Raw genomic sequence first — 18044 nt, 5'->3', positions numbered from 1 at the left:
TTGGTAGCTCTAGTTCGAACGGTTTGCTCTGCAGAGCGCTCTAACCCAGAGACTCATTTGTCTTTATTATAAGCAGAAATAGAGTTTGTAACCATTTATCAAATTTCAGAGCAAATTAAATACATTTATTATACTGTATTTATTCGTTTATATATTATAATAAATATATCATCGAATAAATCGATTATCCTCGCATATTTTATGAAATAAAAAACTGTATAACATTTATAGAGGATACTTTAGCATACATATGATCATTTATATTGAATGTAAATGCTTTATATAATTTTATTTATAGTATTTATTTGCCTGCGGATTGTCTTTTACGTCCAAGGGATATAAATATTTTCATATTCTTTGGCTATAGCATTTCTTATTTTCGCATTGTTTAGTACTAAATATACTTATTTATATGCAAGTTCAATAGTTTATTAATAAATATTTTATGTAACTATAAAATATAATGAAAATTTGTTTAAAAATTAAACTTACAACATTAAACATATAATTTTATTTTGAATTTTAAGATATTTTAATATTGTTTTCTATGGTGTTTTAGTCTTTAAACTTTAAAACTGTAAAATAATAAAAAAAATAAAATCGCAAGATAGTATCAATAAAAAAAAAAAAAAAAAAAAACTTAATTTTGGATATCATTTCCAGATATCAATTGATAATGTCGAAGAAATCTGATTGTATCTCAACTAAGCAAAATTATCTTTGACTTCGTGTTATAACCAACATCCTTATGAGGAAGAAAAGTTATGCTTTAAATCAAGGAATACAATAGTCCCAATTATTATCAAGCTAATAAAATTTTATTTTCATTATATAATTTGTCTTTATGGTCCACTTTAGGTTTTAGCTCGTTTTAGAAGAAAGAAAAAAAAAATTATACAAAATGAAAATCGACGCAGTAATTTGCAGCAAAACTTCCGCTTTTACTATTTAACCACTGCATAAGAGCCCAGACCTGCTCTGATTCGTAACAATGTTCCAGTCATAAACTTTCAACCAAATACAGTGAAATGCCCCTTGCGTTCCACTTAAAACATTCATAAAACAATTTAATGAGCCGTCTTTTTAACTGTTAAGCACTGGAACATCCACACTTCCTAACGTCTGTCAGACAGCAGATCCCCTCCTCCTTTTTGAAGACGAAGTCTAAGGAATGATGTTTGTAGGTTATTAAAAAACCCACCAACAAAATCTATAAATACAACCGGAAGCTTTGCACTGTTATGCAGGGATTGTACCTATCAATCAATCCATCCAGGGGAGACCGGCAGTGGGACACTTCCGTAAAAGTTTTACTTTTAGGACAAATGCTGAAAATATCGGAACTTGATGTAGAAAGCACTTGCACTTTTGTTTTGGCTATTCTCTACATGCGGTATTGACCTGGATTTGACTCCGGTATCCTGGCGTGTTCTTTTAGATATACAATAGACATTTTCTTGTGCCGGCCCCTTTTACGGTTCATCTAGTAGACGCTTTGGTAGAGAATGTCTTCAGGGCGTAAGCTTAACGGTGGACCTGCAGAAGAAAAAATAATGCGTTTTAACGCACGAGTGAATTCAGCCTCAAGCGTTTTTGAGAAGCGTGTCGCTATGTTACGTGTTAAACGCTTGATGGAAGTTCTAATTAAAATCTGAGACGAATTTTCAACTGTTGTCAGCTGGAGAGATGTAAAGTAGAAAAAAGAGAAAGAAAAAACCGACATCATCAAAATAAATTGCCAAGTATCGTCTGACTGATATTTAATGAGTCGCTTTTCTTTCAAAGCAATCGAATGAAAGTTTCGCAATGATTCTTTATGCATGTCTGTTTAAAAAAGTTATACCGAGATGAAATGCTTTAGAAATATAAATCTAGCATTAAATGACGCAGAAATAAATTGTATATTATAAAAAGTAGCAAATATTGTAATATTTATTAATAATTCAAAATATCTAATTGTTTTATAAAAAAACCGAACTTCATTTTATTATATTAGAAATGCAAAAAATGTTTCTGAAAGTGTCCAAGCTGTGTGTAAAATTAAATCAATTCCTATTTGTTTTTATTGCAGTTATACCTTTTTAATGTAAATTCTGCATTTTTTTATGCGGCAAAATTTGGTGGCTAGAACATAAAATACACAAGGGTAAGAGGAAATGACGATTATTTATGGATATAGCACCCTAAAATTATAAAATTCCTAAAACTTTTCAGCTTAATACAAAAACATTGTGTTTCGCAGATCTGCTTTTGTTTTCCAAGTTTATGTAGAAAAATATAAATATAGATAAATTTTGCCATAATGTTGACTTTATCCGTTTATTCATTTGCAGTCCTTCTATACAAAATTTATAAATAATCGAAAAAGCATCTATTCCACTGTTTCTGTTGCATATATCAAGGCTATATAAACTAAGCAACCCGAATCTTGGTGAGGGTTAGTATATGAATTTTAAGGTTATTTTAAAAATCCTTCAGACTTGGCAATGTTAACACGCAAGAATAAAAAATATGGTTATCTGGAATTTCGATGTTTCTTTTATATTTCATAAAAAAAATCTGCAAAGCCATACTTATTGTCCGTTATTGGTAATCAATGTTTTGTTTTCCTTCAATGTTTTCCTGTTCTTTTACTAATATATAATTGCTAAAAAGTTTTGTTAACAGTGTGGTGGGAAAAGTGCGACTGAAATCTGTTTTTAGATAACGAATGGAAAATAAGACAACCCAGAGAAATGATCAACTTTAATCTTCAATAAAATAGTTATAAATTATTGATTCTTCTATGCAAAAAAAAAAAAAAAATTGTCAAATGAAATATCGATGTTTTCATTACTTAATTAAAGACACCAAACGCCATAATAAACTTTTTGTTTATATTCACGGTAATGATTTCGCCCTTACTGCTGCTAATCTAACTTCCTTTGTCGTAACATAATTTCGGCATTTTTAAAGACGTTTATGTTAAAAAGGAATTTTCAAAATGTAAAGTATTGAAAAATGAATGAAAATAGTTCTCAACTTGTTATAGTTTCATTGCCTTTCTTTATTTCCAACATTTCCTTAGAAATTGTGACTTAGAAGCAATTCTTTGGAAATTTCCTTACCTTGTTAAGTCTTAGTAATTCTGTTTCTTCTAAATGTTGTCGAAGATTCTATTTTGATTGTTTAGTTTCAGCTTTCAAAATTTCTCTCTGGTGTTTCTTTCTCACAATATATCTTATCTGAATTTTTTAGATTTCTATGCTTTAACATTTTATCAACAGGTTTTAAAATTTTATTGAAAACTAAGTTTCAAATCCATCATGACTATGACCGTCAACAACTATTGCGCAGATTCAATTGTCGTTGCAGTCATAAATTTCATACAGCATCGAAATATTGTGTTGTGACTTATGGCACTTTAAAAACCCGTTGACAGTTAAATATCAGCGATTTAAGCAAAATGAGCTTCTCTTGTTTTTTCAGTAGCGCCAACTAGGCCCAAGAGTACGGCTTGGCTACTTCATGTTTCACATTCGCTAGCACAACCCCTTTTTACAGGGGGACACATTCACATACCTCAAAGATAGAACACAGAAGAACAACCATGCTCGAACCGGGACTCGAACCCGGGAAGCCCCGATCACAGGGAAGAGCGCTACCCCTATGCCAGGACACCAGCGCATCAAAATGTACACCTTCATATGCTCTGCAATTATGCTACATCAACTTTATGATGCAAATAGTGCAGTGAAATCCAAAGTTATATTGATGGAGCGAATTTGCTAAGTTTCTTTTGAGCATGAATTGACTCATTTAGTCAATCAGTTAATCAAATAAGTCATGAATATTTTTTCTAAATATTTTCGAGACAAAATTTTTATACAATTCCTAAATAAACTAGCGATGTTGAAGTTTTAATTCAAAAATCACCAATATTTTTTCTAACTATAGTATAAAATTTCTTTTGGAATAAATGAAGAAAAGTTAATGTTTCTGTTATATCAATTATATCCCCTCATATGCCTGATAATAATAGCTTAGAAAAATATTTCATAAAACTATTTCAAAAGCGATATCCCTTAATGCATTTTCTTTATTAATTTGAAGGAATTTTTCAATAATTGGAACAAATGAATCAAACATACAATAACAAGTAGTATAAATTTTTAAGAAATCTTACTCGATTTGTTTGAAACAAAAGTATTATATTACATTTACGTATATATATGTAAAATAATAGAATACAGTATTTGAAGAATAAAAATATATGTATAATTTCATTAATAAACCTCCAGTCATTACCCTTTTTTTATTTTCAATGAAGAATCATATTATAAAATCTCATTTAAAGAAGAAGTTTAATAATTGCTGAAAACATAAATATGAAATACGTAAGAAATGTTTCACATTTAATACAAAAGCATGCCTGACAGGTAGAACATATAGTTCTGTTAATAAAAATAAAAATATTTTTTTCCTTTATTGTAAAAATGCAAAAGAATTTATGGCCATAATTAAAAAAATACTGTTTAAAATAAAGGAATAAATTGTAAAAGAACAAAAATATGCATAAATATTACATTTTTTGAAAGAGAATAAAATAACTACCTTTTTGTAGAATTTAAGAAAAGAAATTTTAATAACAATCAAAATATTTTTAATAACAGAATGCATTCATATAATCTCATTCTATTTCTCGAAAACTCAACTCCACGAAAAGAATGGCATTCCTGACATATAGTAGTTAAGCATTCATTAGCCGAAGGTGTATCATTAATTGAAAGGGTTAAACATACCCCGAAGTTCATTCGCATTTTGAATTCCTGAAGCAAGAAGCATTTCAGCTGTCATTTATCCCAAAGTAAACAGTAGGAAACCTTTTGAACTGCATAATGCTACTTGTAAGATTTCAGCTGTCACGATTCATTCGAAACACTCAAGCGATCATGTAATGTATCTTGGTAAAAGCTGAAAGCATAATTTAACTGTTTTCGAACGTTAAAAATATAAATAAAGCCTTCGTTAACACTTCCTTTTATGCCAATTAAACGAAACATATTTTAATAACATATTGATATTTTTTAACGTCCCACTTATCTGGAACACATGTATTCCGCATTTTATTGTATCTAAATAAAAAAGAACTCTCTAATTACTGAAAGTTTTTTGAATAATTCACAGAAAATAGAGGATCCGAGCGTTATGCCGTACTATATGTTTATGTAATTATCATATTGGTTTATAGTTTCAAATAAATAATTATGATTTTTTTTATGTTCAATTTATATTAATTGTTAAGATTTTTTTATAAATGTTTATATTCTTAATAAACATAATTACACTCTTTAATAGAACGTCTAAGGAAATTTGTTTAAATCCACTAACCAAATAATTAGTTGTAGGTAATTATTAATTTTGTTTGGCTATAGGAAAAAGCAAATTAGCCATTTTTTGGTTACAGGGTTTCTCTTTGCTGTCAAAAATATTAAAAAATCCCAACGAAAATATGAGAGTTATTTTCAGTAAAACATTAAGCTATGGTGTAAAAATATTATGAAATTTGAAATACATCATTTTTAGTGCGAAACAATGAGGAAGAAATTTTTTTTCTGTTGTTTAAAAAAATGTGAACTTTGAAAATGATATAAACAAACTAATCATAATGTTATCAAATAATTTTTTCAGATCTTCCGGTTTCAGTATTTATATCACTTCCGTTATTTACAACATAATTTTTTCGCATTTCTTTACTAACAGTTGAGGAAAATATGAGACATCTGCTGTCTAGAGGTCACGTTGCGAAATATTATAGGCTTAATGAAGAGGGAAAGTAAATTCCACTTTAACACACCGAGAACGCTATGTTAACCCTCAGGCTCATGGTCGAAGAGCCATGGTTCAAAATAAGACATAATTCGTCTTAGCACATCGCTTCACTAAAATTTTATTTCCCACATTTTTCCTTGCAAAAAATTGCCCTCTATTTGTAAAAGAGGTGATTCTAGACATAATTATTGTTTGTATGGTTTGCGAGCTGGAATGCCTTGGTCTTGTGTGGAGAGTAAGACATTTTTAATTTCCTTGTCTGGAGGAAGTTGGACAGACGATTACCGTGAGCCAGTACTCTATCATCCGGTGCAGTGGAGTTAATTGACTTGAGGTCACAGTTACATGACAATTGCAAATGTGCGTGTTATTTAACATCGAATAGCAATGTTGTCTCATTATGTGCAGTGGCGTCACGTATTCTTTCCTTCAAGATATCCAAACGTCTAACAAAATTAAGTTGATAACAAAATTCACAAAATTAATTATTGAATTATAATCACTAAATTCTTAGCAAACTTTATAAATTCATGTCTATTATCTGAATATCTTTGATACGTTATGGATTGAAGTCTATTGATTCGAGGATCGTTCCTTACAGATAAATATTCTAACTACAGGATACGAAATTGTTAATTTAAGTTGTATAGTCAAGATCCATAAACGCTTTTGCAGTAGGTAGTTCCCTACTAAAGACTAATATCATTTTTTAAGGAGAGAGAGATGGATTTTGAAAAATGAAAGGGCTGGATTCAAGACGATTTTTTAAAGGAAAAATTGCGTCCATTTATAAGCACATTTTCATCCATTGAGCCATTTTGATATGCAATGGCTGTTATTATTAAAATTCTTTTAATCAGCACGATAAAATTAATATTTTAATATGATAAAGTTAAAATTCAATCTTTACGAATTGAAGAAACCCATGATAAATTATTTCTTTTAAATTAAAGCTTTATGTCTCAAAAGTATTCTCTTGAAAATGAGTTGAATGTTGAGTTTACGAACCATTTTAACTGTCATTGTTGGAGAATTAATTAAAATCGGAGATCTAAAAATGAAATTTGTAGCTGTTACTGTCAATATTTGTTCCACTTTTGTAGGCTTCTGAAGTAAAGCGCATGCGTGCCAATCTCATAGTATTTCATGAGGCTTCAGGCTACTTCGACCAAGATGACTGAAATTGCCATTATTAATTTTTCGTTATATCTTTTCATGGTTCCTTTAGTACTTTAACTACTAAAGAATTTAGTGAAAGGTATTCAGGAATTGATAAGTGCCGGTGGATAGCATGAAGTAACGAATGAAAATACTATAGTTTGTAAATAAATGGAGCGAGTTTGGAGGACATCCAACTGAAGTCAGTGAAGTTAAAAGAGCTCCAGAGATTAGAGTAAATGCTTTCGGATTGAATTTGGAGAATAACCATCTGAAGCCACTGTGTTGTTAAAAGAGCTAGGAAGAATGGAGTAAATGCTTTTGAAGTTAGTCTGGAGAACATCTAATTGAAGACAGTTATATTTAAAAAGCTCGGAAGAATGATGTAAGTGCTTTTTGAGGAGCAACCAGCTGAAGTAAGTGATGTCAAAAAAGCTCGAAGGAATGGAGTAAATGCCTTTGCAGTGAATACGAACAATCATCAGAAGTCAGTTATATAAGAAAGGTTTATTTTATTGAAGATTCACTCTGATTAATTTTTTGTCCCTTTAACTATTATTTTTGCCGTAAATGCGATACATTAGGCAAAATATAAAATTTAAGATGTAGTAAAGAGAGTTCGGCATCAAAGGCGCTTCCTCCATTTCATTCCCTATAATTCAACACTTATTTATCCAACATCAGCAATCCCCGTTCATATCAAATAGTTAAATACTTTTTGTTACTTAGTTTAAAGATGACAAAAAATTATCTGTTTCCCTTCATTATTGTTTCAGAATATTCAGCATTTAGGTGGAAGGAAGTTAAATTATGAAGGTTGGCATCAATCATCAGCAAGATCAAAACTCGAAATGAATTGCACTGCATTGTAAACTACGCTTCCAGAAATATTTCCATAATACAGCATGCTGGTCTTGATGTAATGAAAGAATTACAAGGAATAAATATTAACAACTAAATGATTTCTGACAGCATATATACAATGCATTCTGTAGCAGACAATACAGTGCTGGAAAGGGAATGAAAAGAATGATGTCAAGGGATTTATTGCAGGCGTTGCTTATTTTGTATGGAAACGGACATCATTATTTCGTTTGCAGTCATTTAAAAACTAGTTCTGGTCGCGCTTGATGTAATAAAATGCGCAGTACATATTGGCTTTAAACCTAAATTACAATGAAAGTTATCAAGAAGAATCTATCAAGCGCATTCGGCATTTAACTGTGCAACTTTCCCGCTTCTAATGGAATCGCGACTTCGATTTCCTTTTCACTATTTCTACTGATTATCATTATAATTATCATCAGAATAGCAGAGCACTTTTTAGCACGAATTTCACATCTGATAAGCAAATTATTAATATGAATGACAAAATATTTATTTTGTCTTTGGATTAATTCATTTGCAGAGAATTCAATTTTAATTGGTTAAAATTTGATTACAGCCGCCTATTTGACTCCCAGTGTTTAGTTAATGAAGTTTATATAGAAATTTCATACAGAACAATTGTTTAATGTTTTTAAAATGCAGATTTCATAACTTCTTATTGTTTTTATTCTTATGTGCGCTTATTTGATGCTCATTTTGTAATATATTCGACAAGTAAGATTTTTTTGTAATGCGCAACCTTTTAAATAAATAAATTACAGAAGAAAAATGAAACATTTTTAATGAATTTTTAAATAATTAAATTAAGGACGAAAAATGTAACATTTTGGCTTTCTTCCTAAGAGAATTTTAATACGGTGAATATTTGATAAATTATTTTTGATTTTTTTCGAAATACTATGATTGATTGTTCAATTAACTAGCTTCGATCAATTTAAATTCTTTTCTTTTGTTATTTTCTTATTATATTGTTTTCATTCTTCGTTGATTAAATGGGTTAAATCTCTCGCTTACCATTTTGATTTTGACAGACAGACGGAAAATTCCGAGATTTAATTGATTGAAGATTATAAGATTAAGATCTTGTGATTGAACATTTTATTTTCGAAGTTTATCAATCAGACTCGCATCATATTTTAGACTCCCATTGATTAAAAAATTAAAACAGTCATTTTTAATAAGTATAGCTGTCTTCAATAATGTTACCACAAAATAATAATATGCTTAGAGAAATAACTTGTAATTTATTTAAAGTGATTTCTTTTTGTTTGTTATTTTATCCAGCAAATAATACTTCAAATTATTTAAATTATTAGACATGGCATTCACTTTTGCTAAGTCAGGTGATTTAATTTTGTTTTATTCAATCAAACGTGTATGTCAAATGGAATTACAGTCATTATAATAATTAAATTGAATCCATTCATTTCTTTGTTAGGTTGTTAGCAAATGGAAAATCTTGAAAAATAAATTCGTATCATTTATTGGTAAGGAAAAATTTTTTTAGTAATCTTTCAGTTTCTAAAATTAAACAGAAAATATCTATTTCTATTTCAATATGTAAAATAATTTCTAATAGAAGAGCATTATGCTTTAATATTCTGCATATATTTTTCTGTCAGCCGATATTATCAGACACCATTATCATATAGCAAACGAACTGTTTTTTGCTATTTTCCAACAATACATTTTCTTTATGCTGTGCTAATATACATTTTCATTCTCCATATCATCGCGCATTGGTGTCTAAACGGAAATTGATGAGTCAAATTTGATGAGTATCACACGCAAATGAATTGCTGCCATTGCTTTTGACCTTGTGTAAATCATTTTATATACTGTTGCGCGTTTCTCATAAATTACCATGCATAAGGAAAGCTAGTATGAGTGGTCTCCCAGAACCGTTCTCGCATACACCCTAAAACAGATATCCTCCTTTCCCCCCAGTACTTATATATTCTATTTAAAAGGAATGCATTGAAATCTCGAAGTTCAGAATTAATATGAAAATTGAAAATGATGACTTAAATACAGTATTGATGGTACCAGGTAATCTTAAAACTCTGAAGGACAATGATGTCAAAAATTGTTAGTTTTTTTTACAACTGTTTGAGAGTTTGAAAGTATTGAGTTTTCTTTTGTTGAGTAATGGGAATTTGAAGACATATTTTGAATTTCGTGGAGATTTTCTCTTAGTGATGGCCTGTTCATTGTTTTATAGGAAGATAAGGAAGGAGGACAGTAATTGACCACTTTGTGGCCAATTACCTGGAAGAGAATGTCAGTTTGACAGATCGGTCAATTCCAGGATGGACAATGCTAAAGATAGCAGTAGGCCACAACAAATCCTGTCGATACTGCTACGTTCAGTGGTGGCAGGGTGGTCGGCTGTACGCAAGAAGCACTTAAATATTAGATGAGCCTTTGTCATGGGAGCACATGAGCCTTTTCAGCTGTGTAGTATAAAAAAACAATCTAGTATGCATTTTGAAAGCGTTTTTTTTAAATGATCGAAATGAAAACATGAAATATAAATACAATTTTAGTAACAAGATCATGCTTTGATTCTAATTTCATCTATAAACCTATAGAAGGTTAGTCCCTAGGCGAAATTGGTTCAAATGCTGATACTGGTCAAAACTTTAAATGCTATTCATTTGTTATTATTATTGCCTTGCTCTTCACTAAATATTATTCACTTGTTCCTGGACAACTAAACAGACTGTAAATGGATTTCCTCGAAACTTTGATCTACAAATTCGGTAGACCATATATCTGATCAACACTTGTTCGCAGACAGAATTTCATAAAAAATACTTTTTTCGATCCAGGAAACGTAGAAATTCGCCAAAATCTTGAGTGCGACTTTTTTGATGATTAACATTTTTTTGGTCGTTAATATAATTTTTAAATGAGAAAGTAAAAAAGTAAGCTTTAATTAGATAATATAATATTTCGTTCAATATTATTTTGCCTGCGACAAATTATGGAATAGTGCCTAAATCAGAACTTTTCACATTTTAAAACTATTTTATACCATAAAAATGCAAGCCCAATTAGAAGAATATTAAGAAAGAAAAGAAAAAAAGGCTTTTACTTGATCACAATCTTTTACACGACTCACAAAACGACTTTTGTGCAGTCTTATGCATTTTCATGTTCGTTCAACAATGGGGATGGTAGAATCAAATTTCTGACTTTCAGATGATACTCGTGATAATCTCAGAGAAGTATAATTTGTACTCCGCAATAGCTTTTACTATAAGATCAAGAGAAATGCAATGGCAATTTCGACTTTTTTTAAAACTCTTATTGTCTTTATAAGTTATGAATATTTTCATGCGCGGAACCTTTCTTCTATCAGATACATTTGCACATATCCTCATTCCTCATTTTTATGCATAATTGTTTTCCAGATTTTCTTTTTATCTTGTTTGTGATCGACCCGAAAATAATTTGCTTTCATTCATTTTTTTGGAAATAGAAATGCAAAGACAAAATAGCGAGCACAATTACACTCCTCATTCCTGACTTGTGCAAATTAATTTTAAATTAGCAACCATCCATAAATTTATAAGATAATTAATTTAATGTTTTTATTTTCTATGTTTGAAAAAATTAGAATGAAACACAATGAAACAATTCAAAGTAAAATTTAAAATGCGAAACAAATATATTTTGACAAAAAAAATTATATAATTTAATACAGTTTTTTTTTCCGAAGATAAACTTCGTTTTGCAATTGGTTAAACAAAATATTTCTTAAAAATTGAATGAATTCAAATTTAACATGACTTGAATCATAAACTAAATCATAATGGTATTTCATAGAAATAGGATTTGTATGCTATACTCTGAACATGAAGCAGCGTTACTCATATATTAATTTTATAGCTTGAATTAAAAAAAAGAACTAGAGTTTCGGCAGCTTGTATTAAGAGAGTGATTTTATAGAGTTTTTATAAAGTAATTGAGGGAACATAAATTGTGTGTAAAGTTCCTCAGTATAATTGGTTTTAAAAATATGAAAAAAGAATAGATTTTATTTTATTTTTTATCTTTGCTGTATCCTATAAAACAGGATATATATCTTTTGTCTACTAATAAGGAGGAATGATAATTTAACCAACATTAACTTCATTGTTGATAACAAAAATTGTGAAGGAATTAGGATGGTGTAATACAGAATAGACAAAACTTTCTTTTCTCCGGAATTCTTTTAATATTGGCTTATTGAATAGATGATTTATAAACTATTACAAGCAACAATAGTTCCACTTAACCATGAGACTATATGAAAATATTAGTATACATTGTTTGCCATGAGATATTTATTCCATTTATTCCTCGATGTTAATTCACTGATTTTTTTATAGGATTCGCATATAATAGTCCAGAGACTTTAATATCAGAAACAAGGAATTGATAATATCAAAACAATTGTGTCGGAAAGGAAAAATGCTTCGTTCCGCAATGCAGGCATTATTAAATGCTGGATTCCTCAAATTCTAACAGTTAAACTTTATTTAAAATAGACTTATTTTAAAATCATATATTCTGCAGCTGAATTTCTTTGTTTAATTGACTTGATTTCAGAATTTGAATACGTGTTTTTCCTTATAATGATGTACAGAAAAATTTTCTAATCTTACGACTCACTTTTTAGGAATCGAAGCTCCCAGCAGTCCACTTCTTAGTTCAGAATAATGAATTTCTTCAAGGCAAACGACGCATATTCTATGGGGCTAAAAGGAATTTTTGTGAAAAAAAGAGTATTAATATTAAGATAACTTTTTTCTCTAATGATAATAAACCGAATGCACTCTTAATAATGAGCCACTTCGAAAACAATATGTCCTCAAACTGAATTCAACGTTTATGGATAAAAAGACTTATTGAATAGGTGGTGGGATCTGTTATATGCCATAGAAATGCAACTTTAAGTGATGATGCAGATTGGAGCAAAAGGTCATACGATAGATATATTGTACGCAAAAATGAAGTACTTTATATACAGCATCTTCATGTTGAAACGAACACTTGTTTGGTTTCTTCATTTCTTGTCATTCGATACAAGTTGTTTGTGCATTGCATTTTTTCGTCTGTTATTAAGTTGCTTGATGGAGGTTTTAATTCCACATCGCATTTTTGCAAATTGTGGAAAGATACTTATACATTCAATTTTTAACTCGGCTCGCAGTCTGGAAAATCTTGCTGTAGAGAGAAAAACATGATGACCTTTCCTTTATTGTAAATCTTTGTATTAACGCATTTAAATATATTTATTTCTGTGTGATGTAAGAATTATAGCCTTATTTTTATTTCTTAGAGGGCATCTACATCACTTTTAGTGATTCAACTGAAATTTTTTTAATTACATTTTACAACATAAAAAAATTAAATTATGAACTATTATTACAATTACTATTTTAAATAATGGAAAATAAAAAGAAAATAAATTTTGGAAAGTTCGTGATTGGCTTGAAAAAATATTTCTTTCGTTACGATTACTTTATTGCATGCGCTTGCGAATATTGAAATTCTGGATATTAAGGGCTCTTTATCTTTTGCGAAGACTGTTTTAATTTATATAAGAGCTTTTTAGTTGATGAACTTAACGTTAAATAAGATGAAAAAGAAATAACAATTTCGCCGTACTTGGAATTATTCTTTACCTATATGAAAAATTTGTTAAAGCAATTATCTTAGAGATTAAAATTTCAGAAAAAATTGAGATCAGTATTTCTTCTTGTCATTTATCATAAAACATATTTCATGTTTATTCTTTATTTTCTAATCGTAATAATTTTCAATGAAAATAAAACCATAATGCTTTTTGCTCATGAAAAAAATTTTTGTGCAGAAAAATTCGGAATTCCATTATATTATTTAGAATAATGATTTTCCTTTTTAAAATTACTTTAAACAACTCAAATCTGCATGTATTTATTCGCTTAATGATCTATAATGAAACAAAATGAATGTCAATCAACTAATATTCATACCAAAATACACCAACGAAATAGTGATTAGATTAATGATCATAAAGACGTTGCTATTTTATTTTTATCTAAAAACAATGCACTTCGTTCACTGATAAAATGAAGATCACATTTTATTATTAAATGTTCTGGATTTAAAAAAAAGTTTTCATAGTTAGAAGTATCAAAAGCTGTTTCAATTGGTTATCCATCCATCCATATTATTATTATATACCTCATGAATTGATAAAATACAACGTTTTAAATTCAACAAACAATGTTGCATTCATTAAAAAAAACGATTCCATTTTTCACACTTACCACAACCATTTTCAAATTTGAAAGCTTTTAAAAAATTATTTTTGCTTTTTCCCATTATATAATAAAGTATCAATAATTATTATTGCGTCTTATGTAAATTGTAACAAAATATCAAATATAATAACGTAACTTCCACCCACTTATATTTGCATAGATGAAAAACAAAATTTCATACGAAGAAAATTGAGTTTATTTTCACCATACAATTCAAATTGAATTTATAGGTAACTTGATGTTTTAGCAACACAAGAAATAGAAGAAATGTGTGAAAATATCCTCAAAATATATACCCCACAAAAAAATTGCAGAAATGCTTGTTGAAATTAAATTTTTTTTGTAGTAGCCACATTTTGCCTAAACTCAACAACACTATATTTGAAACTAGCCGTCTTTGGAAAACAGATAACTCTACAAAAATTCGGGATTTTTTCAATTTCAGATAAAATTTCAATGTTTAACTTCTTGTTCCTGAAGAATACTTAAACATCAAATTAAGAGAGTTATTAATAATTTGATATTCTTAGATCTGTTCTGATTTTTGTGAATATGAACCTTCTAATAACCGAGTCCCATAATATCAAAGTGTCCATAAAGATGCAATATTTGGAAAATTTAATTAAATGTAATAAGGTAATTTTATTTCTAAATCTTCATGTAATAGCGAAAACAATAATGGAAGAAAATCGGACGATTAAATATTTGTACAATGAAAACGACTTGCATCTTTCATCGATGAAAAGAAAATTATTAAAGACAACTAAACTAACTAAAATATTTGTAAAAATTATCTAAAGTCAAAAAATTTCATGACACAAAATTGATATATTTTTTTCCCCTTACAATATTTTGAAAATGTTGAAATGGTGCTCAAATTATTTTGTGTGACAATATTCTCAGTAGCTATCACAAAAATGGCAAAATATTTCATTTTCAGTTAATTAAAATTTTAAAAACCATCCACATTTCAAAGTGTACATGTATCAAATCAGGTAGTCCTGTACCAATTGGTATAGAGATAGAGATACGCCCACATTATATTTTATTATTACTCGAGACAGAGATAACAGACGCAGAAAAGTATTTTTTATACAATTAATGAGTTTCATTTTTTGCTGGAATTATTTTCCTGCAGATAAAAACGAGATCGGATGAATTAATTTATATACTTCAATAATTTATACAATTTATATATTATATTTCACGATGACCGCTTGTTAGTCGCGATACATATTTGCTTTTAAACATACTCCTTTATTTTAACACATAGATAACTGAAATAGATAGGAGTTATGTTTGGCATGTTTCGTTAAAAAAGGTTTATTATTTTTTTTAATTTCTCTAATTGTGCATGAGAGGCATTTTCGCATCTGTTTCTGGTTCAAGCTGTATATATAACATGCTAATGTACGTGATACCGAAATCGCGTTTACTATTCATTGTCGAATGGCAGTGGTCAAATGTAAACAAACCATAGTACTAATTTCACACTGATTCTTTCAGTGAACATTTTTTTAGATCACATTGCATCCAATTTTCTCTTAGCTAATTAATGGAGCTGCAAAGTATTATTAAAAACTTTCCGTGGATGGCTCGCCGTGTAACTGAAAAATATATTCAGTCAGAAAAAAGAAGGTATAAAAATATCAAGAAATATGATTCAAACAGAAAGTTTGAACACAAGATTAAGTTTAATTATCAACAGATAAGTAGTCGTTATGGCTTGCCGGAGGTAATTAATGCTCATATATTGAAAAGCAAATATCTTACATAATTACAGAACTCAAAAACATATCATTTTATGGTATTAATTTCTTTTACGTACTTTTCAGTCCTAACTTAAATAATGCTTCTAATTTAATTTGATACACTATCCGTAATATTGTTTTTCAATTCTATGATATAATTCAAACTTATTCATCGAAACATTCAAACGTGTGGTTTTGCCAATCATTTACTCCTTACTAGGATTTTTACTTCCGTTTTTAATTTCATAATGTATACAATTTGCAGTAAAAATGATTCAACTGACCTGGTGAGACAGTAAAATAATTAGAAAAAAAACTTAATAAGGTGAAATTTTTTTTTCTAATGCAATCAATATCAATTGTTTAACAACCTATGAAGTCAGAATCTTGGTGAACAAACTGATAGGCAAAGGTGGATAGTATAATAAATAACGATTATAATTGTTTAAGAAATAACAATAGATTTTTATACTGGCCCTGATCTACGGATTTCTCAATACATGATGTCTCTAAGTAAAAAAAATCATTGTCTTGTATGCACTGATTGTTAACTAACAAATTATTTATTAAAAAAAAGATGAAGATTCTTTTTTGTTTTTTATTTGCCATAGTTTCCATACGTTTCGCTCTAATGCATAAGGAATGAATGACCCCCTTGATGACTTATAGAAGCTTACAAAAAAAAAAAAAAAAAAAAAAAAAACGGAAATTAACATGACTGTCTGTAATATCAAAGTAAGTTAGAGCAAAAAATGAAATAAAAAGTATGTTCGTTGAAACATTCGTTCGCTTGGCGTTCTCTTCCTTAAAGTTCTCTGCATAGCGGAAGTCGAAATATTATGTCCGTTTATGCACCGTGAACCATGGAAAGTAATTTTTTCCCTCAAAAGCGTAACTATATTTGCAAGTAATTTTTATTATGTAAATAACTGCATCTTTTTGAATTGCATCGTTTCCACTGCTAACATAACTTTCACGTTAATTACTTCATCTGGTTATTAGAAATAATCGAACACAGGAAGGAAGGATTTGTCATTATTAAATGTTAATAATGCATGAAGTTTGGTAATTAAAAAAATTGGAGGATTGAATACTTTTATTTAAATATATGAGATAAGATGATATATTTGTGCTGTAGAAATATATATTAAAGAATTTTTAGTCCTTAATCATTCAGACATTTATAGATTGTAGTCGTGAAATCTATTTCTTTAAACAACCAAAATATGAATGAAGCTATATAGATGTTATTTAAAGTGGATCCATATCATGATAAGGAGAAAGAAAAGTAGATGAAGGGGCGCATATCCAACAATGAAGAGAAAAGTTATGAAAGAATGCTGGAAAGGACTAAATGTCAGAGCGATTCAAAAGTGAAAATGTTTTTAAATTCTAATTTAAACAATGAAAAAAATTTTAATGGCCTGAAAAATTTAATTTATTAGGTATATTATTATATAAAAATGTAACAAAGTTCAAAGCTCTTCAGAACGAAAGTGTTAGCATTAAATAATGTTTCTTTGTAAATGTGTGAATTTTTTAATTTTTACCCCGTTTTCTTCAAATAACCATTTAATTGGTTTACTTAACAAATCAAATTGCATTGAATTATTGCAGTTTTAATCTTATAAAATTAAATAATTCATAAGTACTTACTTGGAATCCATGGATATTTTACATATTATGGACATTTACACATTATTACATTTACATATTCTATAAAAACGATGGGAAATTACAGACATTGAACACGAAATGATAGTTGGAGTTAGACGCATCATACATTCGATTTTGGAAATTGTAAAAGAATTTTATACCTTAACTGATTTTCGGACCTGATTTCAGACGTAATCTCCCACCATGGACAATTCAGTGGCCTTCCGCCTACAGTTAATGACCGACACCAGCGACGGTATTTCAAATAACACTGCTTGAAATAACAGCAGGAATGAAAATCATTGCAGAATGCACGATGGACATATTCATTTGGACAGAGCGGCTAAATTTGCCCTTTATAGGCTATGGCAGCAAAAGACTGACTGGAGTGCCTTTACTAACAACGAGATATCGCCTGCAGCGCCTTTCCTAGGCTCTTGACTCTATTGGTTGAATCCTAGATCACTGGAAAACCATAGCTTAA

General features: G+C 29.1%; 1 long non-coding RNA gene across 1 annotated transcript in view; it reads right to left on the bottom strand.

Moving 5' to 3' along the window:
• Positions 1-814: 814 nt before the first annotated feature.
• Positions 815-18044, bottom strand: part of LOC129969451 (uncharacterized) — a 48022-nt gene continuing 30792 nt past the window's right edge. Inside the window, exons 2-3 of the long non-coding RNA XR_008784518.1 lie at positions 12517-12602; positions 815-1536 (exon numbers count right to left, since the gene is read on the bottom strand). This is a non-coding gene — a long non-coding RNA (uncharacterized LOC129969451). The remainder of the gene's footprint in view (positions 1537-12516; positions 12603-18044) is intronic.

Source organism: Argiope bruennichi, chromosome 5 (genome assembly GCF_947563725.1).
Source record: "Argiope bruennichi chromosome 5, qqArgBrue1.1, whole genome shotgun sequence".
Taxonomy (NCBI): domain Eukaryota; kingdom Metazoa; phylum Arthropoda; class Arachnida; order Araneae; family Araneidae; genus Argiope; species Argiope bruennichi.
This window is presented reverse-complemented; position numbering and strand designations above follow the sequence as displayed.